Source organism: Motacilla alba, chromosome 18, assembly GCF_015832195.1.
Source record: "Motacilla alba alba isolate MOTALB_02 chromosome 18, Motacilla_alba_V1.0_pri, whole genome shotgun sequence".
Lineage (NCBI taxonomy): Eukaryota > Metazoa > Chordata > Aves > Passeriformes > Motacillidae > Motacilla > Motacilla alba.
In genome coordinates, this window is record NC_052033.1 from 2,194,124 (window position 1) to 2,214,890 (window position 20,767).

Consider the following 20,767-nt stretch of genomic DNA (forward strand, 5'->3'; position numbering starts at 1 on the left):
CTGGGCAGTCTGTAGTCGAGTGGCTCTGTTAAATTATTCCTGCCCCGGGAGGAAATGGTTTGCCAAGGAGGCAGGAGCAGCTGGCAGGCACCGATCCCCTTCCTCTCCACAGCCAGAGCCCGGCTCCTGTGGCTCGAGGTGTGCAAAGCTCAAAGCTAAATGCTTTTTTAATGGGATAACATAGCCGTGGTATTTATTTGAGGATCATGCTTTGCATGCAGGATGGGATTTTTGCCTGTTTACTGCTTTTTTTCTCTTGCCACTGGAAAGAAGAAAATAAAAGCCTGTAATCTCCGGCCGGCAGACACTGAGCAGATAAACTTCAGGCACCTCCCAAGGCAACTGGAGGAGTTTTGTGCTCCCTCCTTATCTCCACCTCCAAGTGGCATCATCCTGGGGATTAGCACAGTTCTGGGGGGAGCACAGAGGCTGCTGTCCCATCCCTGCTCCGGGCAGGGCTCCCAGGGTGGGCTGCAATCCCAAACCAGGAGGCAGCAGCGTTTCTCCCGATGATAACCCTTGTCCCAGCTCAGCCACCACGTGCATCCTGGCAGGAGCATCTCTGGAAGGGCTTGATGAGCGTGAAGAAACCATTTTTCCCCATCTCCTCAGGTATTGTAGCTTTCAGTGCTAATTACCGTCTGGTTTAATTCATCCATAACTGATATGGTCGTCAAAGCTTAAATGTCTTGCTCTAACGTTTCCAGTTTTTTATTCCTTTTTTTCCCGAGGAACTCCTGCAAGGCAGCCTCTGGGACTTGACAGCCCTTGCTTTTTGTTAGCTTTTAATCTGCTTGCTTTTCTTCCCAAAAACAAAGACAAATAACTCTGCCATGGTTTCTCCTTGGAAATTTCTCTACGTTGAGGAGGAGAGGAAAAGTGTGACTTGTTACAGGCTGAGTTTCCTGAGGTCTTTCCATGTTTTTTATCTGGTTGGCTGCAAGAAAAACAACTCTCTTAATTTAGCTGAGCAATTGAAGGGCACACGTGTAATTTGGGAGTGATCCAGCCTGTGGGACCGTGGTGAGCAAGTGTGGTTGTCTTGGTTTGAAAAGACAGATGCCTCCTAAGGAAGGCAGGAGCCTCCTTTAGAATGGAAAATGTAAACCCCCTCCCTCTGAATTATTATAATTTGAAATTAAGGGGCTCTCAGGCAAAGATGGGAGCAGGAATACCAGTTCTGTACTAGGAAAATTAAAAATTACAAATGCAACAGTACAAATAAAAAAACCACTGCCAGAGTCAGAACAGGAGCTGACTCCCTGTGGGTCAGGATGTCACTGTGATATTTTATGAAAATCCTGTCACTAGGATTTTCTCCTGAGAAGCTGAGAGGTCTCAGTAAAGAAATGTAAGCAGTAACTATATTATGGCTGTGGAATGTGGTCTGGAGATGGTTTACCAACAGGTGCATCTTTGACTGGTCTCACATGAACTGTTTTTTCTTGATGACCAATCATTGGTCCAGCTGTGTCGAGGCTCTGGTCAGTCACGAGCTTTTGTTGTCATTCCTTTCTATTCCTTTTTAGCCTTCTGATGAATTCTTTCCTCTCTGTTCTTTCAGTATAGTTTTAGTATAGCATTTTAATATAATATATATCATAAAATAATAAATCAGCCTTCTGAAACATGGAGTCGAGATTCTCATCTCTTCCCTAGTCCTGGGGACCCTCAAACACTACTGCATCAGGGTGGTGGCAGCAGTGCCATTCCATGGTGGCTCAGCCCTCCTGCAGTGCCAGCTGTGGTTCTGCTGGAGCAGGGATCCTGCACAAGGGGGGAGTTTTCCTCTGAAGCTCCAGGGCTGCTGGAGATGGGCCTGCTCTCCCTCTGGGAATGCAGGGCAGGAGAAAGCTGCTCCTCTGGGAATGCAGGGGGCAAAGGCTGCTGTGCTGTTCCCAGGCTCAGATTGTATCCAGGTAGGAATGCTTGGCTCCTGCCCTGGGCAGAGCATCTCCCCGTGGGATGATGGAATTTGATCAGCCCTGCAGGGACACTCAGTGGCCATGGACAGCAGAGATCTCCTGGAGGGAGGATTGGCTGTGGGAGAGATAAAGGAAACTGCCCAATGCACAGCAGAGAACTGCCCCAGCTCTGACAGATGGTGATGGAATGCACACCCAGCTACACTTTCAGCCTGACACAGTGGTGGAAATGAGGGATCAGCAGGCCAGGGAGCCTGATCCTTGTGGCAGGACCATCATGGCAAGAGTGACACTGGTCCTGGTGTGAGGAACTCTGGTTGCTGGTGCAGTTAAACCCTTCTGTAGGTGCTGGGAGGTTGGGTTGTGCTGCTCTGTGTGGGTTGAGGTGCTGCTTGGAGCAAGTACCCATGGGCGCTGCTCCTCCTGGCAGCATCTCAGATAGAGCTGAGTGTCCTGGGGTTATTCCAGAGGATGGATTCGTTGGCCAAAAGCACAAACCCCGTGCCAGACCTGAGGGCAGTGCTGTGGCCGTGCCTCCTCTCCAGGCAGGAATTAGGAGTGGCTGTGAGTGCACCCCTGCCGCCCCCCAGATGGCTCCTGGGGTGCAGCCCCCGGCCCCTCCACAGCTCGGGGGGACAAAGCCCCCTCACCCTGCAGCCCAGGTGGGCTCCAGGAGGACGAGGTGCTCATGTGGGCATGGACAAAAGGTGATGGAGGGAGATGTTGGAGGTCCAGGCGGGGCTCAGAAACCACAGCACAGCGCACACAGCCCACACCAGGAGGGCATTTGCAGGGCCCCTTCTCCCTCCTCCTTCCAAAGGATCCAAATGGAACATTTTGGGTCTTTTTTCTGCTTTTCTCATCTTTGCTCCCTGCTGGAGCTGATTTATCCCTCTGGCTCACAGAGCTCCATCCGAGAGGGACATGTTTTGCCTTTGTAGTACATGAGATTGCTATAAATTATTGGCTGCTTTGTGTCAGCCAGAGCCCGACACAGCCCATAAAACTTTCTGGCCATGATATTGCTCTTGAACCTGGCACCAGGCTGCTGATGGTGAGCTGGCACAGACCCAGGAAGGGGTTGGAGCTCCAGGCATGCGTTGTTCTCCAATGTGACACTCCAGTCTTTTTCCTGAAGTCACACTCTGGGGACACTCCAAACCCACCTGGATGTGTTTCCATGTCCCCTGCTCCAGGTGACCCTGCCTTGGCAGCAGGGTTGATGTCCAGAGGGCCCTTCCAACCCTGACTATTCTGGAATTCTGATTCTGCACCCCTCTGCCCCCCCCTCCACTGTGGACAAGTGGGCAAAGAATTCAACAGCATGTTTCCAAGGCTTGCAGGAGTAGTAGTAGTAGAAATGATAATTATTATAATTAATTATTATTTTAATAATAATATTTATTATTATTATTCTTATCCTTATTCACCAAGCACAGAACCAGTGAGGTTAAAACTCAGCTGTCTCAAGGCCAGATTGCTGCCTGTTCACTTTATTAGCCATAAGTGATGCGTGCAGGAGGGCAGTGGAAAGCAAAGGGGGCCTCTTGAGAACCACAAAAACTGGACTTTTAATTTAAAACTACCCTTTCCTGTTGGAGTGTCTCTCCTGCCAGTCCATTTTTTATTCCTGCTATGCAGCAGTGATCAGCAGGTAACAAGGGAGAAAGGAAACGGATGGTCTTGCAGCTCTGTCTGGCCTGTTCCAGTGCTGTAAATTATAGATATATATGGTACAAAGGAGTGCTGGGATATTAATTTCTGTTGTTGAAAATCACAGACCCTCTACTTTAATTTACTGCTAAATAATAAATGACTTTGTGAGATACTCGGCAAAGATAAAGACACCTCGGTAAATCAAACAGCTCATAAGCACTTCGGGCTCAGTCTGTCTTGCATGTGTACTTAAGTGGTTTATATTGTTCTCAGAAAGCAGAAATAAGCAGGCGTTTAACTGATGCTATCTGCCAAAATAAAGGATGAACCCGTGAATCAAATGGCTTCCTGCAAATCCTCATTTGCATTTGAAGAGTGGAACGAGGAGCGGAGCTGTGGGGAGCTGGAGATGTTGAGGTACCAGGCTCAACCTGTCCCGCAGGAGCCGAGGGATGCAGGCCCACGGTGGGGCCGTCAGGAGAGCAGCAGGTGGGTTCATACAGGATTTGTGTGGGGTTTACCCACAGCTCAGCAGGAGAGGAGTGCCCGGATAAGTCTGGAAGATGCCAGGATTTGAAGCCGTCTCTCCTCACCCTGCACCTGCAAAAACACCATTTTGGAAAATCCACATGTTCCCATTCTCGTGGCACTTGACACGGTGCAGAGCAAGGAGAGATGATGGTGGCACTGGGGACCCTGACCTGCCACGTGGCTCTGCCATGGAGAGCCAGATCCCTGGCTGGTTCTGCCTCAGTTTCCCTCGTGGCGTGCAGAGGAGCCCCTCCACCTCCCCAGGCTGCCATCCAGCTCTGCCTCCTTGTCCTGGGTGACGTTGTGATGGTGTATCCCCAGTCGTCTGTTCTGTTTATGCTGGGTTTTATGTTCTGTGCCTCCAAGAGTGGCTCTGAAAAGCAGAGTTTTATTTTGTTATCAGCCTGCTCACTCCCCCACAGTCGGTGGGACACGGAGATGGGACAGTACACGGTGCAGCTTTTGCTTTTTGCTTTGCTTTTGCTTTGCTCTTGCTCCTGCTTTGCTCTTGCTTTTGCTTCTGCTCCTTAGTTAGTTTAGCTAGGCACTCTGAATTTTCCCTGGACTGTTTTTTCTTTCCCTGCCTTGGAACCACTCGAGCCTGCTCTGGACTGGGACCTGGGAAACACCAAGAATTTGCACTCCCTGCCCTGGAGCAGCCATCCCCAGCGCCAGAGGGAATGATAACAGAGCGACCACTCCCAGGAGAGACTCTCTGAATTTGTCATCCTTTTCAGAGCGGTGAAAGAGTGCTGTCATCCGGTATTGTTCATTCTGTGTGCTGGGGGGGTGCTGTGCCTGTTAAATAAACAGGTTCTTCCCACTTCTCTCCGAGGAATCCTTCCCAAACTGGCTGTGGGGAGGGGCTGTGTGGGTCTGCTTTCTGCAGGGGCCCCCTTTGGAGGTTTTCTCCCAGATTTGCCCTAAACCAGGACACTCCTGGACCAACACTTTTTCTCCTCCCTGGGCCCACTCTTGCCAGGCAGCAGGGCCAGAGCCATAAAATTGCATCTGCAGGGAAGGCAGGAGCTGTGGGGTGGCCCTAAGGACATTGGGCTCTGCAGCCCAGCCCCACGGATCCAGGAAGGCAGCAGCCACAGAGCGCCAGGCTGCAGCTATTTGCACAGGCAAGTTAGAGTCAAAAAGATGCAATCAGAGTCTGAACTGAAAATAAGACATGGATGTGGCCGATTTTGACATTTATAGCTCGTGTTTATTATGCAAATTGGCCACACACTATAGGAATGCAGCAGAAGGAGATTGCAAAGGGCACCAGCTCATCCTTGACGTCTGTGTTGGAAGCGTCTCCCGTGCATCTGTGGCCCTGTTAAGCAGATTTTTGGGGTGGTGGGGAGGCAGCTGGGGGTGTGGGGGCTCTGTGAGTGGTGCCAATGCCTGGCTGGGGCTTGTGGGACCTTTAGGGATGTGGGTTTGGTGGAACAAGAGGGTGTCAGAGCAGAGCTGATTCCCAGGCTACAACACAGAGGCATTTCCTTGGGTAATTTCAGCAGCCAGAGCTCTGGCTGTGCCTTGGCCTGGCTCTGAAGGCTGCAGGAAGCTCCCAAGTGCTTTGGAGTGTTTTAGAGTGTGGCTGCCTGAGCACAGACTAAAAGAGATTGCCATTGTTGAGTCACCTCTGCAGGGGCCAGCCTTCCCCCTGTGGCTGGAAATGGATATTTACCCGAAATGCAGGGACACTGAGCTGTCACTGCCAGCCCAGAGCTGTCCCCACCCCACAGGTGACATGGCAGGAGCAGCTGAGTGGCTGCTGGTGCTGAGTGCCATCCTGCAGGCACAGGCAGAGCCAGGAAATGTCATCTGGAGATCCCAGCACCCTGAGGCGTGGACAGTGCCACCCTTGAAGGTGTGCTGCTTTGGGGGGGACTCTCCAGCCCGCTCTGGGGGGTGTTCCAGCTCCGTGGAGAGGCCTGGGGATGCTGTGCAGGTGTCAATTCATGTGCCTGACAGCAGAGAGCAGCTCAGGGTGTTGGTCTGTCCCCGAGGGATTTTGTCCAGCTCCATGACACAGAGCCTGCTGCTGGCTGTGCAGAGGACAAGCCACACCTGGTCCAGCTGCTGTGAGGAGAGCCACAGTTGCATAAAGGGGAAAAACTGCAGTGAAGTGGAAAAATTATAAGAAAAAGGCCTCATAAAATCAGGCCAGCTCTGTTGTATCTGTGGCTGGCCTTGTCAAGCTAGCACTTTGCAAGCGCCCATGTGAAAGCAATCCTGGTGGGAACAGTTTGTTAACATAACAATCTATTTCTGGGTGAAAAACAACTAGCACCTGCCTAAACACGAAATCTAGCCAATGAGAATCGGTGAAGAAAATATGTAAACTACTTAAGAGTATAGAGACTTGATGGACAAGTAAAATACCTTTTAATAACCAATAAGGAATTTGGGAAGGAAGCTCCTGACCAACTGGAGTCCCACACAAGGTCTGTAAAACTGCATAAAAAGGAGCTATGTGAATAAAGAATGGGCTTTTCCACCATGAAGAAAATGGAGTCTTGTGTGGATTATTCTGACAGAGCACAGCCACACAGAACTGGATCTGGAAGAAATTTTGCCACAACGAGTTATTCTTCAATAAAAAGAAGCCCCTGGGAGGTGGGAGCTGCTGCAATCAGCAGACTCCTGGGCACTGCAGCGCTCCTCAGCTGGTCACAGCAGGCCACAGCAGGTCACCAGCTCTCAGATTTGGCATCTTCAGAGTGGAGGACACCAGCCCAGCTGGCTCTGCTGGCTGGTGCACACAAACTGCCCAGCTGGCAGGCTGAGGGGAGAGGAACCTCCAGCTGGGGACACTGACAAGTGCCTGAGAGAGAAAACTTCTTTCCCAGCACAGCTGGATTGGGTCAGGGATGTTTCTCTACAAGCAAGTCAAGCAAGTGTGAATAAACTGAAAAACAATTTATTAGATACACAAACCTCCTCAACCTGCTCTGCAGCAGGGGGCTGGGGACAGAGGAGATGCTGATGGGAGTAATCCCAGATTCAGCTGAGCTCTGTGGAGCAGGGAATTTTCACTTAGTTTTCCAGGTGAAGGCAGAGATCCCTGAGCTTTCAGCTCGTCGCTGTGGTGGGAGGGATGTGTGCTGTTCAAGTGCCTCGGGCTCAGGTGTCCAGGTGGCATGGCCAGCCACGGCACTCTTGCCCGAGGGGGGACACCTGCTTTTTGGTCTCTGCTGGATGTCTTTTCCAAGTGGTTTCTCTGTGTTTTCCAGGGAGCCACAGCCCATTTCTGAGGCAGCAGGAGCTGGAGCACCGTGATGGTCCCTATGAACCAGGGCCACCACAAGATGGTCGCTAGAGAAAGGACATCAAGAGGCTGCAGTGTGCCCAGAGAGGGCCAGTGGAGCTGGGGAAGGGTCTGCCAGCACAAATCTTATGAGAGGGAGCTGGGGAGGCTCAGCCTGGAGAAAAGGAGGCTCAGGGGGGGCCCTCTGGCTCTGCACAGCTCCCTGACAGGAGGGGACAGCCAGGGGGGTCGGGATTTGCTCCCAGGGAACAGGAACAGGAGGAGAGGGAACGGCCTCAATTTGCACCAGGGAAGGTTTAGATCAGCTGTTATGGAAAATTTCTTCACTGAAAGGGTTGTCAAGCCCTGGGACAGACTGCCCAGGATGGAGGGGAGTCACCATCCCTGGGGGGATTTAAAGGGTGTGTGGATGTGGCACTTGAGGACAGGTTTCCATGGTGAACCCAGTGGTGCTGGGTTCATGGTCAGACTCAGTGATCCTGGAGGTTTCCTCCAAGCTTAACAATTCCATGGTTCTCTGAAGTCCCTCAGTGTGAGCAGCCCTGGGAGAAGCAGGAGTCTGGGAGGTGGGAGCAGGTACAGAGCCAGCTTTTCACCTCAGAGACACCCAGAGTAGAAACGTGCATGGGCCAAGGGCTCAGCTTTATTTCAAGGTCTCTGGTAAAAAAAAAACTTTACCTGTGTTTACCTACTTTTACCTGCAGAACTCCACACCTGAACATGTGAGACCAACTTTTGGGTACCACCCTCAGCGTTTCTGACCTTGCCAAGAGGAGGACCCGGGGAGGCCCAAAGGGATTTTAAGGGCTTGAGGCACTGAAATGCTTTGTGCTTTGCAGATCATCCAGCGAAGCTCTGGTGGCAGCAGACCCTCTGCTCTGTGCATTCTCCCCCAGTGGATGAGCTGCACACCCTCCAGCTGATGGTGCATCCCAGGCTTTGCCCCCAAGGAGGCAGAAAGGCTCCACTCCCCACTGAGGGGAATGGCAGATTTGTCTTCACAAACAAGCTGTGGGTCTGCTGGTAGATAAATCTAGCACTTAAAGAGAGGTAAAAGAAACAATGGGGAGGATTCCACTGACTGATGAAGGAAAAAAGATATTTGCCTTTACAAATAAAATGCAGGTTTGCTGATAAATGAAACTGGATATTGAAAGATGAAAGAAACAATGGTGAAAACCCCTAAATTCCATAAGAATTAAAAATAAAAAGGGAGGGTTGTACATTAGAAGGGAATCTTTGGTATCAGGAATTTCAGGAAGTCTGAACCTCTCACGTACCTCAGAAATGGGGAAAGAGAAAGGGAAATGCGGCTGGGAAATTGGGATAAAAAGGAGGCTTTTTCCTCCAAAAATTATAGACACCCCAGGGGAATGCCCCATGGCCTCTCCCTTTATTGGAGTTAAGTAAAAGGACTCCTCTGTCTCCTTTTTGGGCATAAACCTCTGATGTTTCTGGATTCATTCTCCTGACACCCCCCTCAGGCACCAGGTGCTGCTCACCCTGGAGCACATGTCCTCTCATCCTGAAGGAACCCGTGGGTTTCGGGCTGTAAATCCCCCCGGCTAGTTTGGGATTTAAACCTGCACAGATCCTACATGGACGAAGTAAAGGACGAGAAGCGCTCTTTCTCCACGTGGTTTTGATGTCCTGTTTATTGGCTGGAAAGGGACATCTGCTGTGTAGACCATCCAGGTGAAAAGAGAGGACGGATTCCAGTCCCAAGGGACATTTATACCCGTGGAATGGGAGGCAGGGATGGAGGGCTGCAGCCAAGGGGACACCAGTGAGGAGGGGTGAAGGGAGGGGCTACAAGGGACAGGTCACCTTACCAAGGGAAAAAACCACCTGAGGGAAAGGGGGAAACATTCATGTAACACAATACCCAGTGCAGCATCCAAATAACTATCTAGTGCATCACAACACCATCCCATGGGATATTCCATGTGGGGGCAATGGATCAGCTGTGGAAACCAGTGACCCCACCAGGAATATCTGTGGTCTTGTTAAAGATAGGTTAGAAACTGTTGTAAAATAGTTGATAATTGTTAAGCGTGTACTGTTAGTTTGGTTGTTATGTGGTAAAAGGGGTTAAAGGGTAGTTATGAGCAATCCAGTACTCAATGCACCATAACACCCCTCAGTAAAGCGCACCCAGAACTGCCACGGGCCAATCGAGCCCTTAAACCTTCCTGCAAATGAAGGATCCAAACAGAAACCAACCCAAAGGGACAAAAAACAGGATAAAAAGGGGCACCTGCCCCAGGGCAGCTGTGCCTTCCCCCGGACCCTCGGGGCCATCGCTGCTGGAGCAGCCCCAGCGCCGGCGCTGCAGCAGCCTGGACGGGAACGCTCCTGCTCGGCCCGGGCCCCCGGCTTCAGGCCTTTCTTTTTGTTATAATAAACGCTGAAATCACTTTAGCACCGGGAGCCTGCTCTCGTTTTTATCAGTCTGACACATCCCACACCACAGCAGCGACCCCGAAGGCAGCAGGGTCCAGCCCCAGCAGGGTCCAGCCCCAGCAGCACCAGGCTCCCAGACCCACGTGCTCTTCAGCTTTCCTAACTCTGCTGAAAGCCAGGGCAGCTCCAAAGTGCCCAGAGCTGCTCGGGTGTGATGTGGCAACACGGGCAAGGACCAAACCCCACGCCTGGCAGTGAAAGCGTTCTGCTGGAGCACAGCATGAGGAAAGCAAATGACTGTGCAGTAAACCAGAAAATCCATCATTGGCGGGAAGAGGAGGAGGGAACTGGTTGAAGGATCCACGTACACGACTGTGACAGCAATCAAACAAGAGCCTTTTAAATGTCAAGGGGTGTGAGCGTGGTTTAATAGCATCCAAAACGCTGCCAAGCTGGGTGATGAGGAACAAAGCAGAGGGATGGAGACATCCACCCATTATCTGCTCCCTGGAGAAAGAGAGGAGGGAGATAATTCAGGTTTATGCTTGATCTGCTGTGTAAATCTCGGAGAGGTAATGTTTTCTTTTATCAAAAGGGGAAAAAAAGAATGTTTGTTTTCAGCAGCGTCCCTGCCATTAGCCAGGCAGCCCGAGCTGGGCTGTACAAATGAGATACACAGCATTTACAGCCCGAGCTGGGCAGGATTGCACCCGGGAGGGATGGAAGCCTGCAGGGTGTGGCAGCTGGCCAGCCCCGGCTCCCTTGGAGGCAAAGGACTGAGTACGAGGCGGGCACAGGGGGATCAGCAGGATGCAGGGTTTGCAGCAACGGGGGTGAAATGCTTTTACCTTCACAAATAAAACTCGTGGAAGGGCGTGAAATGCTTTTATTCTGCACACACCTGCCCCGGGCCAGGGAGGGAATGGGTGGCTGTCCCTGCCCACAGTGAGGTGTTGGGATTGTCCCTCCACCTCCCTGCCAGGCTGGTGGCAAGGAAGGCTGTGAGGGGTCCCTGTGTGCCTGGGGAGGCAGCACAGCCTGGCTGGCTCATCAACCACGGCACATTTGGCTCCAGTGATGCCTCAAGGCTGACCTAGAACAGAGGCTGGACAGAGGTAAAGAATAAAGCAGGGATTTATTCAAAGCATCTCCTCCATGGATCCACCTTGGGCAGCACAAGAGCCCAGCCAGGGCTGCCCCCAAGATGAACCCAAATGGTCCCAAAATGGACACAGGGTCTCTCCCTTGGATCAGTTCTGCTCCATTTGCACCTTGCAGTTCATTGTCCAGTTCCAGCTTTAGCCCAGGCACTCCCACCCTGCTTGTTTTTCTCTCTCCAGCCCACAGTGTTTGTGCTCCTGGGCTGAGCTTTGGATCATTTGTCCTTGGTGCCCAGCTGGAGCAGGAATTGTTTTGTGTCCCTGCTCTGTGCAGAGAGCTCAGCATCCCCTCATATGAATCCAGCCCCACACACTAAAGCAGCACAGAACCTGAAACATAGAAAATCCAAAACCTGAGGCATCACCAGGGCTCTCCCACCATGCTCTGAGTACCTGGCACCCCTAAAGTATTTCACGGCAATCACAGTTGGATTTGATGATCTTGGAGGTCTTTTCCAACCTCAAACATTCTACAAATCTGTAAGGAAGCAAAGAACACTGAGCATTATGACTTCAGCATTAAACCAGCACGGCATGAAAAGCAGGGCTCTGCTGGGAGAGGGGAGATCCCTGGGCTGGTCAAGGGGCAGCAGGGAAGGGCTTTGTGCTCTGAGAAGCACAAAAGCAGCTTTTGCAGAGTCAGCTCCTCAGATCTGCAGGTATTTGTGTTTTCATTCATCCCCCTGCATCACAATTCTTTGTGCAAAGCAGGGATCATGCCCTCTGCTTTCACAGGGACTGGAAAGATGTTCCTGGGTATTTGTAGAACACTCCTGCTGCGTATTTACAAGGGCAGAAGGAAAATCACGAGGAAATGAAGAGTTCAGTATTCAGAGCAGGCTCTGAGCAGTGCAGGCACCCACTCCAGGGGAATCTGAGTGTGGAATTAGCTGCTCAGCTGGCTCAGCGTGGGGCTGGGCTGGGCTGGGGGCACAAACCTGTCCCTGTGTCACTCAATCCCTGTGTGGATGTGCCAGCACCCAGAGGCCACTAAGCTTTAATGGGCAAAAATGAGTTTTATTTGCTGGTGGCGTGGTGCTTGGTTTCCCCAGCTGCTCCTCCCATCCATGTCTTGCATGTCTTGGACCTGTATGTATATTTTATAAGAGGTCTGCTAAAATGTGTTACTGCAGAAATAAAACCAAACACTGCTTCATTTTTAATGAGCCATCAGGGAGCAAGTTATTGCCTGTGTGTTGGAGTGGTTTTCTGCTCCCAGGCTGTTAATACCAAAATGTCTTGGAGGGAAAATTGAGATTAAATTTCTTGAGAGATACCTGTATTTGTGCTGAAAGCCTCTCTCAGCCAGGAGTGGGGCTGTCAGAGTCGCTGAAAGTGAAGCACAGTTCAACATAAACAGGCAGCCTTGAGAACCATCAGCAGAATATTAAATCAAAATAGTGATTTACTCTGTATGAACTGCCCTGTGGTTTCAGCTCCAGCCAAGAGCAGCCTCTGAACTCTCTGTGCAGAGATTTTGCTTTTGGGGGGGATTATAATGGAATCATGGAATGATTTGGGCCGAAACAGATCTAAAAGCCCATCCCATTTCACCCTGCCACAGGCAGGGACATCCTTCACTGTCCCAGGTGGGACAACCTGGCCTTGGGTACTTCCAGGGATGGGGCAGCCACAGCTTCTCTGGGCCCCCTGTGTGCCAGCACTCTGCCAGGCAGGAACTTCTTCCTCACTCCTTTTAGCATAAAACTATTCTGTCTTGTCCTATCGCTATCTGCCTGTATAAAAAGTCACTCTCCAACTCTAAAAAGCACCTTCAGGCCCTGGAAGGGGCTCTGAGCTCTCCCTGGAGCCCTCCCTTCTCCAGGAGAGCACCCCCAGCTCTGCCGGCCCAGCTCCAGAGCAGAGGGGCTCCAGCCCCTGCAGCATCTCCGGGCTCCAGCCCCTGCAGCATCTCGGTGACTCCAGCCCCTGCAGCATCTCGGTGACTCCAGCCCCTGCAGCATCTCGGGGCTTCAGCCCCTGCAGCATCTCGGTGACTCCAGCCCCTGGAGCATCTCGGTGACTCCAGCCCCTGCAGCATCTCGGTGACTCCAGCCCCTGCAGCATCTTGGGGCTCCAGCCCCTGCAGCATCTCGGTGACTCCAGCCCCTGCAGCATCTCCGGGGCTCCAGCCCCTGCAGCATCTCGGTGACTCCAGCCCCTGCAGCATCTTGGGGCTCCAGCCCCTGCAGCATCTCGGTGACTCCAGCCCTTGGAGCATCTTGGTGACTCCAGCCCTTGGAGCATCTCGGGGCTTCAGCCCCTGCAGCATCTCGGGGCTCCTTTCGCACCAGCAGCTCCAAAGCCAAACCCTGCCCGGTCGGGCCGTTCCGAGCTACACGGGGTCCCGTTCTCTGCCGCTCCCGAGGCCACAGCGCTGGGCTCTGCTCCGGGCCGTTCCTCTTCAGTTCCTCTCCCGTTCCTCTCCCGTTCCCCTCCCGTTCTCCTCCCGTTCCTCTCCCGTTCCCCTCCCGTTCCCCTCCCGTTCCTCTCCCGTTCCCCTCCCGTTCCTCTCCCGTTCCTCTCCCGTTCCCCTCCCGTTCCTCTCCCGTTCCCCTCCCGTTCCTCTCCCGTTCCTCTCCCGTTCCCCTCCCGTTCCCCTCCCGTTCCTCTCCCGTTCCCCTCCCGTTCCTCTCCCGTTCCCCTCCCGTTCCCCTCCCGTTCCTCTCCCGTTCCCCTCCCGTTCCCCTCCCGTTCCTCTCCCGTTCCCCTCCCGTTCCCCTCCCGTTCCTCTCCCGCTCCCGGCGGGTCCCGGCCGCGGCTGCAGTCCCAGCTCGCGCCGCACGAGGGCGCTGTCCCTGGCGGTCCGTGCCCCGCGCGGCGCTCTGGCCCCCGGCTGCTCTCGCTGCCCTTCCGGCCGCGTGGGGCTGAGGGAAGGTGGGGCCCTGGCGGGCACGGAGGCTCTGAGGGAGGGCCGGGGCCATGGCGGGGACGGGGGGACGCAGGAGGGAAGGTCGGGGCCATGGCGGGCACGGGGGCACTGAGAGAGGGTCGGGGCCGTGGCGGGCACGGTGGGATGCAGGAGGGAGGGTCGGGGCCATGGCGGGCACGGTGCGGGCTGGGGGTCAGCGGGCTGTGGGGGGCGAGGAGGGGGCTGGGGGAAATGGGGTAGGGGTTCTGGGGCTGGGGGAGATGGGGTAGGGGTTCTGGGGCTGGGGCTCATGAGGGTCGTGGGCAGAGTGTGGGGTACTGGAGGGGCGGTAATGGGGGCTCCGGGTAAGCAGGGGCTGGGGGAGGTGGGGGGCATGGGGGACTCGGGGTTTGGGGCACTGAAGGGATGCGGAGTGGGGGGCAAACGAGGTACTGGAGTGCAGGGTATGGGGACTTGGGGGCGGCTGGATTTGGGGGTGCAGAGGGAGTTTGGGATCAGGGTGGTGGGTGTTAAGGTATGGATGGAAGGGTGTGGGGGTGCAGTGGGGGTACTGAAGGCCTGGGGGTGATGTGGGGGGCTGCAGTGGGGGCTGGGGAGGCAGGGTCTGGGGTGCTGGAGCATTTGGGGCCGCAGGGTTTGGGGGTCTCTGGGGGCTTTGGGACTGGAGGAGGGCTGGGGTGCTGTGCAAGGACAGCCCTGGGGTGAGGCTGCTCCCTGGGGAGGTGTTTGGCACACAGCAGGGTGGGGGAGCAGGGGGAGAGCTGAGAGGGGCCCGTGGGGTGTAAGGGGTGAGCTGTGTGGTGGGGAGGGGGCTGCAGGGCCAACAGCCAGAGCAGGATTTGTTTTTGCTGTGAGTGTCCCAGAGCTTTGTGTCACAGGGTTTGCTGCCGGGGCTCAGCCCCAGGTGGTGACACGGGTGGGACTCGGCGGTTCCATTCCTGAGGTGAGGGAGCACCAGGTGAGCCGTGGGAGCCCCGTGTGCCCCTCCTGGGCAGGGGTGCGGGGTCTGTGGGCTGGGGAAGGGCTGCTGGGTGGTACCAGCCAGCCTCACCCGTGCCCGAGAGCAGCTCCCAGGTGGGCTCCGTGCTGGGCCTCACCTGTGCAGTACCAGGTGTGAACATTCATGAAGCGTTTTGATGGTCATGTATGATACTGCATACAACAGCTGCACCCCTAATCCAAGGAAAGATGGGTTACGTTGGGTTTTTTTTAATGTGTACTGAGTCTTCTTTTGAAAATGTTTTGTAAAATCGAACTGGTGCTCTCTCAGGTGTGGAAATGAGAACTTGGGTACTTGATTTATCGCTCCATGCTGCTTGAGTTGCAACTTTGTTCCCCACGTAGCAGGGAACAGTGATAAGGTGGTTTCTGCACTTGAGCAAATGTAAGATTTGTTGGAAGTTGTGTACTTTGCTCTCTTGTTGACATGTCTGGTTCGTCTCCTGCAGCGGGGGGTTCACCTGGGGACACCTCAGGGGACTGTGTGCCCGGGCAGGTGTGGGCAGGGGAAGGCCAGTGCTGGGAGCCTGGCACCACAGCGATCCTGGCTCCTGGCAAACACTCCTTGCCAAAATAACAAGTGCTGTTCCAGTTGGTTGTTGCTGTGGGATGGGTGATTGGCTGTGGAAGTGCTCGTGGTGGAGATGCTTTTGGGAAGGATTTTAGGGAGAGCCGGGGTGGATGATGCTTCAGTTAACACTGATCCAGAGGAGATGGGTGTGTGTAGGACGTGGGCTCTGGCTTTAGCATTCCTGGCTGAACATCTTCATTATTTATTTTCAGGTGGCTGGAGCAGGAGGTGATTCTGCAGGATGGTGAGAGCTGCTCTTGCAGTTTGGTAATACCTGTGTGGTCTTTCTGGGTTATCACAGAATCGTAGAAGGGTTTTGCCTGAAAGGGACCATGGAGACCCTCTCCTTCCACCCCCTGCCATGGGCAGGGACACCTTCCACTATCCCAGGCTGCCCTGCCCCATCCAGCCTGGCTTTGAATATGTCCACAGCTTCTCTGGGCACCCTGTGCCAAGGGCCTCCCCACCCTCCCCAATTCCCTAATGCCCCATCCAACCCTTCCCTGTGCCTGTTGAAACCATTCCCCCTTGTCCTGGCACTCCATGCTCTTGTAAAAAGTCCCCCCCAGCTTTCCTGTGGCTTATAGAAAGCAGTTGTGCCTAATTGGATGGTGAACATGAATAAAATCCTTTCTTCAGAGGTGACTTGCTTCTTGTTTAATCCTTTTGTGTGTGAACACAGTAGGCATGTGTTTGTTTACCTGCTGCACTGGCTGTGCAGAAGTGACACCCGCACTGTCCCCGCTGCTGTCACGCCCTGCAGATGTGCCTGGGGAGCTGTCAGGCAATGGAATCCTGAATTGAGCTGTGGGATTTGGGAGCATCTTGGTGTGCTGAGCTCCCACCTCCACTAGAGGGTGTGGAGCTCTGCAGAATCCTTTGTTTTCACGGAAATGGGAAAACCGGGAGCCTGTCTGTTCTCGGATGTGCAGGCAGCGAGGCCGTGGCGGGATTACATCCCTCGGGAGATCCCTGCTCCGTGCCCTGGCAGCAGCCCAGGCTGCATTACACAACTGCCAGCCGGGCCCGGGGCATGCCATGGGATGTTCCTGGCCAGCCTGCAGCAGGAGGAGCAGCTGGAGTGTGCAGGGGAGGCAGCTCTGCTGTAGGTTGGATCAGGTTGTGGCAGCTCCTGGACGAGGTTTCCTGGAGGGATAACTTGCAAATTCCAAGTTCCCCCTCCTTTCTCTTGGGGAGAAAAATGTACCTAAACAGCAGGGATAAATGTTTCACTTGCACAAGAGCCCGGCTTCTAGATTTGCCTTCCTGGAGGGAATTTCCACTTGCTCTGCAACCTTCCCAAGCCAAGCCCAACACCAGTGTGCTGTGAAATTCCATAAGGCTGTGCTGCTTGCTGGGCTGTGTGTGCTCCCTGTGCTTGCAGGATGTGCTGCTCAGCTCCAGGTGGCCACGTTGGCTCCTTGGCCAGGTATAGGATTTCTTCCTTGCTAAATTCTGCCTCCAAGTGTCTCGTTCAGAACGAAATCCTGAGCAGAACTGGACCCAGCAGTGCAGCACTCGGTGCCTGAGGGAGCACCCAGAGGAGAGCCGGGTGTCTGGGTGAGAGAGTGATGCTGTGGCTGTGGAGGAGCACAGGCTCCTCTCCAGCTGCTGCTACTGCGTGGGTCTGTAGGCATTTTGGAGCTGGATCCATCTGGGAGGGGAGCAGCTCCACAGGCAGGTGGGATGTGCAGCTCTGTGGTGTCAGGAGGGCTCCACGTGCTGCCAGGGATGTCCAGTCAGAGCCTGGGCATGGGAAGAGCTGAATGGCCTCTCCAGGGACCTTCTGGGAGGAATCCTATGGGTAAATGCCCTAGAGGGAAGAAGGCTCCAGGGGAGCTGGGTAATATCCAAGGATCACTTCTTCCAGACTCAATGACATCCCTATGGACAAGGAATGGAGCAGAAGGGACAGGAGAGCTGCAGGGATGGACATGGAACTGTGGCAGGAGAGACAATGAGGTGGAAGAAGGGCCAGGGTGAACACAGGGATGGTGTCTGAGTGTGCTCTGGTGTGCTCATCCATGGCCAGGAGTGCCCATGGGAGGGAGGTCAGAGACCCGTGTCCCCAGTGCCAGATCCTGGTACAGAGCCAGCTGTGGAGCAGCAGCCAGGATCATAACCCAGCCAACCAAATCCTCCATCAGCTGAGCATGAAATGGATATTTGTGGGAATAATGAGGGAGGCAGAGGTGTTTGCACAGGAACCTGTGTCACACCTCAACTACAGCCAGGCCAAATCCCGAGCACTGGGGCTGTGCTGGGATCTGGTCAGACCCTGTGGAAGGGGAGCATCCCTCCCTGTGGGCTGGGGAGATGCCCAGGCTGTGGGGAACAAGCTGAGGGCAGCTGCCAAGGTGGGGCAGGTTGGTGAGCTATGGGGAAACCTCTTTATCCTCCAGAGCACAGCCCAGAGAGGGCCTGGCTGTGCCTGTGGTGTCTCCCCGTGCACTGAGCCCGGCCCTGCTCCAGGGCTGCCTTCTGCTCTCCCCTGCTCTGCTCCTGGTTTGTGCTGAGGCTGGAAGAACTTTGAGCTCTGTGCCTGGCTGGCCCTTAAGCTGGAGCAGCAATCAGCTCCCACCGTCTGTGTTATGTAAGGGTTTGAACTTTGCCCCGATGGAAGCGGAAACGTCTGGCCTGCTCTGATCTCTGCAGGAATTATGAGTGTGGAGACTGAGGGCTGCGGCCACTTCTGCTGGGTGAATAGCCAGAGAGCTGCCACCTTTCCCTCCACCTTTTGCCACCTTTCCCTCCACCCCCCGCTGAAGATGCTCTGGCAGCTCTCTTGGAGTGTGACATCTGGGAATAGTGCAGCCCAGACCCTTCCACTCGAAGGCTCACCTCTGCTAAGAGGCTGCTTTTAGCTGCTCCCCCTAGAGCTGCTGTTTTTAGGTCTGGCTGTTGCACTGCTCTTCCTTCAGCAGCAGCTGAAGTCCTTTGGGCACAGGCTGCAGCAAGGACGTGTCAGGTGTCTCACTGCCTGACCCTGGGGAAGGATGAGGCTGGGCTGGGCACAGACTGAGCATCCTCAGAACTCCCAGCTCCCACCAGAGCCAGGACTGCATGGCAGGAGTTGATGCCAGTCACTGTGCTGTGGTGATGAAGGGAGGGGGCAAGCAAAGAAAGCTTAAATATATATATTTTTAAGCCATAGCTAAGAAATCTGCCGTGGCTCCAAGCTGGACCTTGCAGTCAGAGGTGAGCAGGCTTAATTTGACAGCTATTTCTTAAATATTTTAAAAGCTGCCTGGAATAAACTGAATGCTTCCGAGTAGTGACCTAAATTCCACTTGCTGTAAATTTCATTAGAAAGTGGATTTGTGTGCCTGCCAGGCTGCTTTGCAGCTTCATTGATCTGCCCAAACCATGTGCTGTGCAAGTGCCTTCCTCAGCAGATTTTTAAAGAGCTCATTGCTGCGTGCTGCCAGCCCAGAATGTGACTAGTTTTCTTTCTTTTCTCTCCCCTTCCTCTTTTCTTTTTGTTTCCTGGTGCAAAGGCATGATTTGTTTACTAATCACGTTGCATCATTAGTTGCACAGAGTCATCCCACTGGCTGCGTGGGCACGGATGGAGCAGCTGGGAAGGAAAATGTCACTCTCTTCAGCTCACTTGATGTGCTTTGCTCCCAAATCCCCATCCCACGCCATGAAGGCCAAAGACTTTTACAACCCTGGCAGCTGCCAGCAGCTCTCTGCTCTCCAGCACTGTCACCTGTGGTTGTGACACCCCCTGGAAAAATCCTCCTCGTCTCCTGCTGTCCCCAAAGTGCTGTCTATCCCTGTGCAACCACGGCTTTGGATCTTGTGGAGAGGTGTGATGGTAGCACAGATGGCACAGACTGAGCCTTACCAGGGAAAATAAAATAGCCTGGGGAGAGCTGGGACTGCCACACCTGTGGATGCAGGAGCAACATGCACCTCCCCAGGCCTGGGCAGGGTCACACAGGTGATGCTGAGCTCCCTTGCTGTGGCAGTGTGCTTGCAGCCCTCCTGCTGGGGTTAAAGGGAGTGGAGAGGGGCTCTGTGCAGCACCACAGGGACACAGGGCCCCTGCAGAACCACATCTCTCTGTGGCATGTTTGGTTTCTCTCCTGCAGTGGGGGTTCAGCTCCTGTGTTGTCAGACATGGAGCAATTGCCTGGTTGGGCTGAAGTACTTAGTGGGGGGAAGGTCCCTGCAGCCCCGAGGTTGGATACCCAGCCCTGCCTGCCCCATGGGAACCCTATTCTGGAGCTGTCCCCCTGCCCCTGGCACTTCTGCTCCTGGGGGACCCCCAGCCTGGGGAAAGGCTCCATCACAGTATGAAACCCAAATTTTGGAAACCCCATGGCCTTGCTGTGTTTTGGGGGGGTTGGGGAGGCAGACTGTGCTGCAAATAAAGGCCTAACCCCAACCCTATCCTACAGGAATGAAGTGCTGGCACCCAGCAGGAGCTCTGACAGCTCTTCCCAGTTCACAGCACGAGGCAGAGCTGGCTTTTGAAGAGGAGCCTTCCTGCCCAAGGACAGTCCCAGCACTGCCAGGCTGGCATGGCAAACAGCCCTGGCAGCAAGCCCAGGGGTGGGTTTGGGCCAGGAGGGCACACTCGTGTTGAAGGGATGTCTAAGGGGATTGGTTATCACAGAAATGGTCTCCAGAGGGTGACATTACAAAACATGGGTTTCCCTCAGCTGTCTCCAGACACAGAGCCTGTGCAGCTGGGAATCTGGGAGGGACTGGAAATACCCCAAACCCACTCAGAGGGGTATGTGGTGTCAAGGATGGAGGTTGGAAAGAAATATCTCCCTCCTCTAACCACTGCCTATGACTGAACACTGTGAAGACACATCTGGAGGGGGGTTTGGTGCTTCTCTGGCTGTGGGGGTGATGAAAGTGGGAAGAAATCCCTGTCTTGGAGCTGTGGAATGTGGGACTGTCCTGCCTTCTGATGAGGAAGGAGCTTTCTTGGGCTGAGTTTTGGCCCCAAGCAGCAGCAGCCTTTCCACTGGCTTCCCTTTCCCTTTGGCTGCCAGCACAGGGGATGCTGAGTGCCAGGATCCTGGTGCTCTGCTCTGGGAGAGTGCTGCTTTACCTCTGCTGTACAACTGTGATTTATTTTCAGAAGTTAAACCTGAGGTCTGACAAAGACCCCACAGCTTATGGGCCAGCAGTATGGGCTGTCCTGGTGAGAGGGCCTTGCTGGCTGTCAGCATCCAGACTAGGGCTAAATTAATTTCCCATAAATCCGAAATGCTCTGCCAGTTTCCCCGCTTCTCAGCACCTCTGCTTGAGTTGTCTGTTATTTATTTCCTGGGGTCTCAGGTGTACAATAGGTTTTGCAGAGGTGATGACCCAATCCCATCCCCTCAAGCTGTCAGCACCCAGAGCCTTTTCTTATTCCAGCTC

General features: G+C 54.0%; 2 long non-coding RNA genes and 1 other non-coding gene across 3 annotated transcripts; all 3 read left to right on the forward strand.

Moving 5' to 3' along the window:
* The first annotated feature begins 392 nt into the window (after nt 1–392).
* On the forward strand, nt 393–8,878 carry LOC119709452. Its single transcript, XR_005259363.1, has 4 exons — nt 393–612; nt 3,904–4,874; nt 7,343–7,486; nt 8,082–8,878. It is a non-coding gene; the product is annotated as an uncharacterized LOC119709452 (long non-coding RNA).
* A 5,657-nt stretch (nt 8,879–14,535) lies between these two features.
* Nucleotides 14,536–16,021, forward strand: LOC119709451. Its single transcript, XR_005259362.1, has 3 exons — nt 14,536–14,770; nt 15,083–15,196; nt 15,595–16,021. It is a non-coding gene; the product is annotated as an uncharacterized LOC119709451 (long non-coding RNA).
* On the forward strand, nt 14,821–14,976 carry LOC119709624. Its single transcript, XR_005259392.1, has one exon.
* Nucleotides 16,022–20,767: the final 4,746 nt, after the last annotated feature.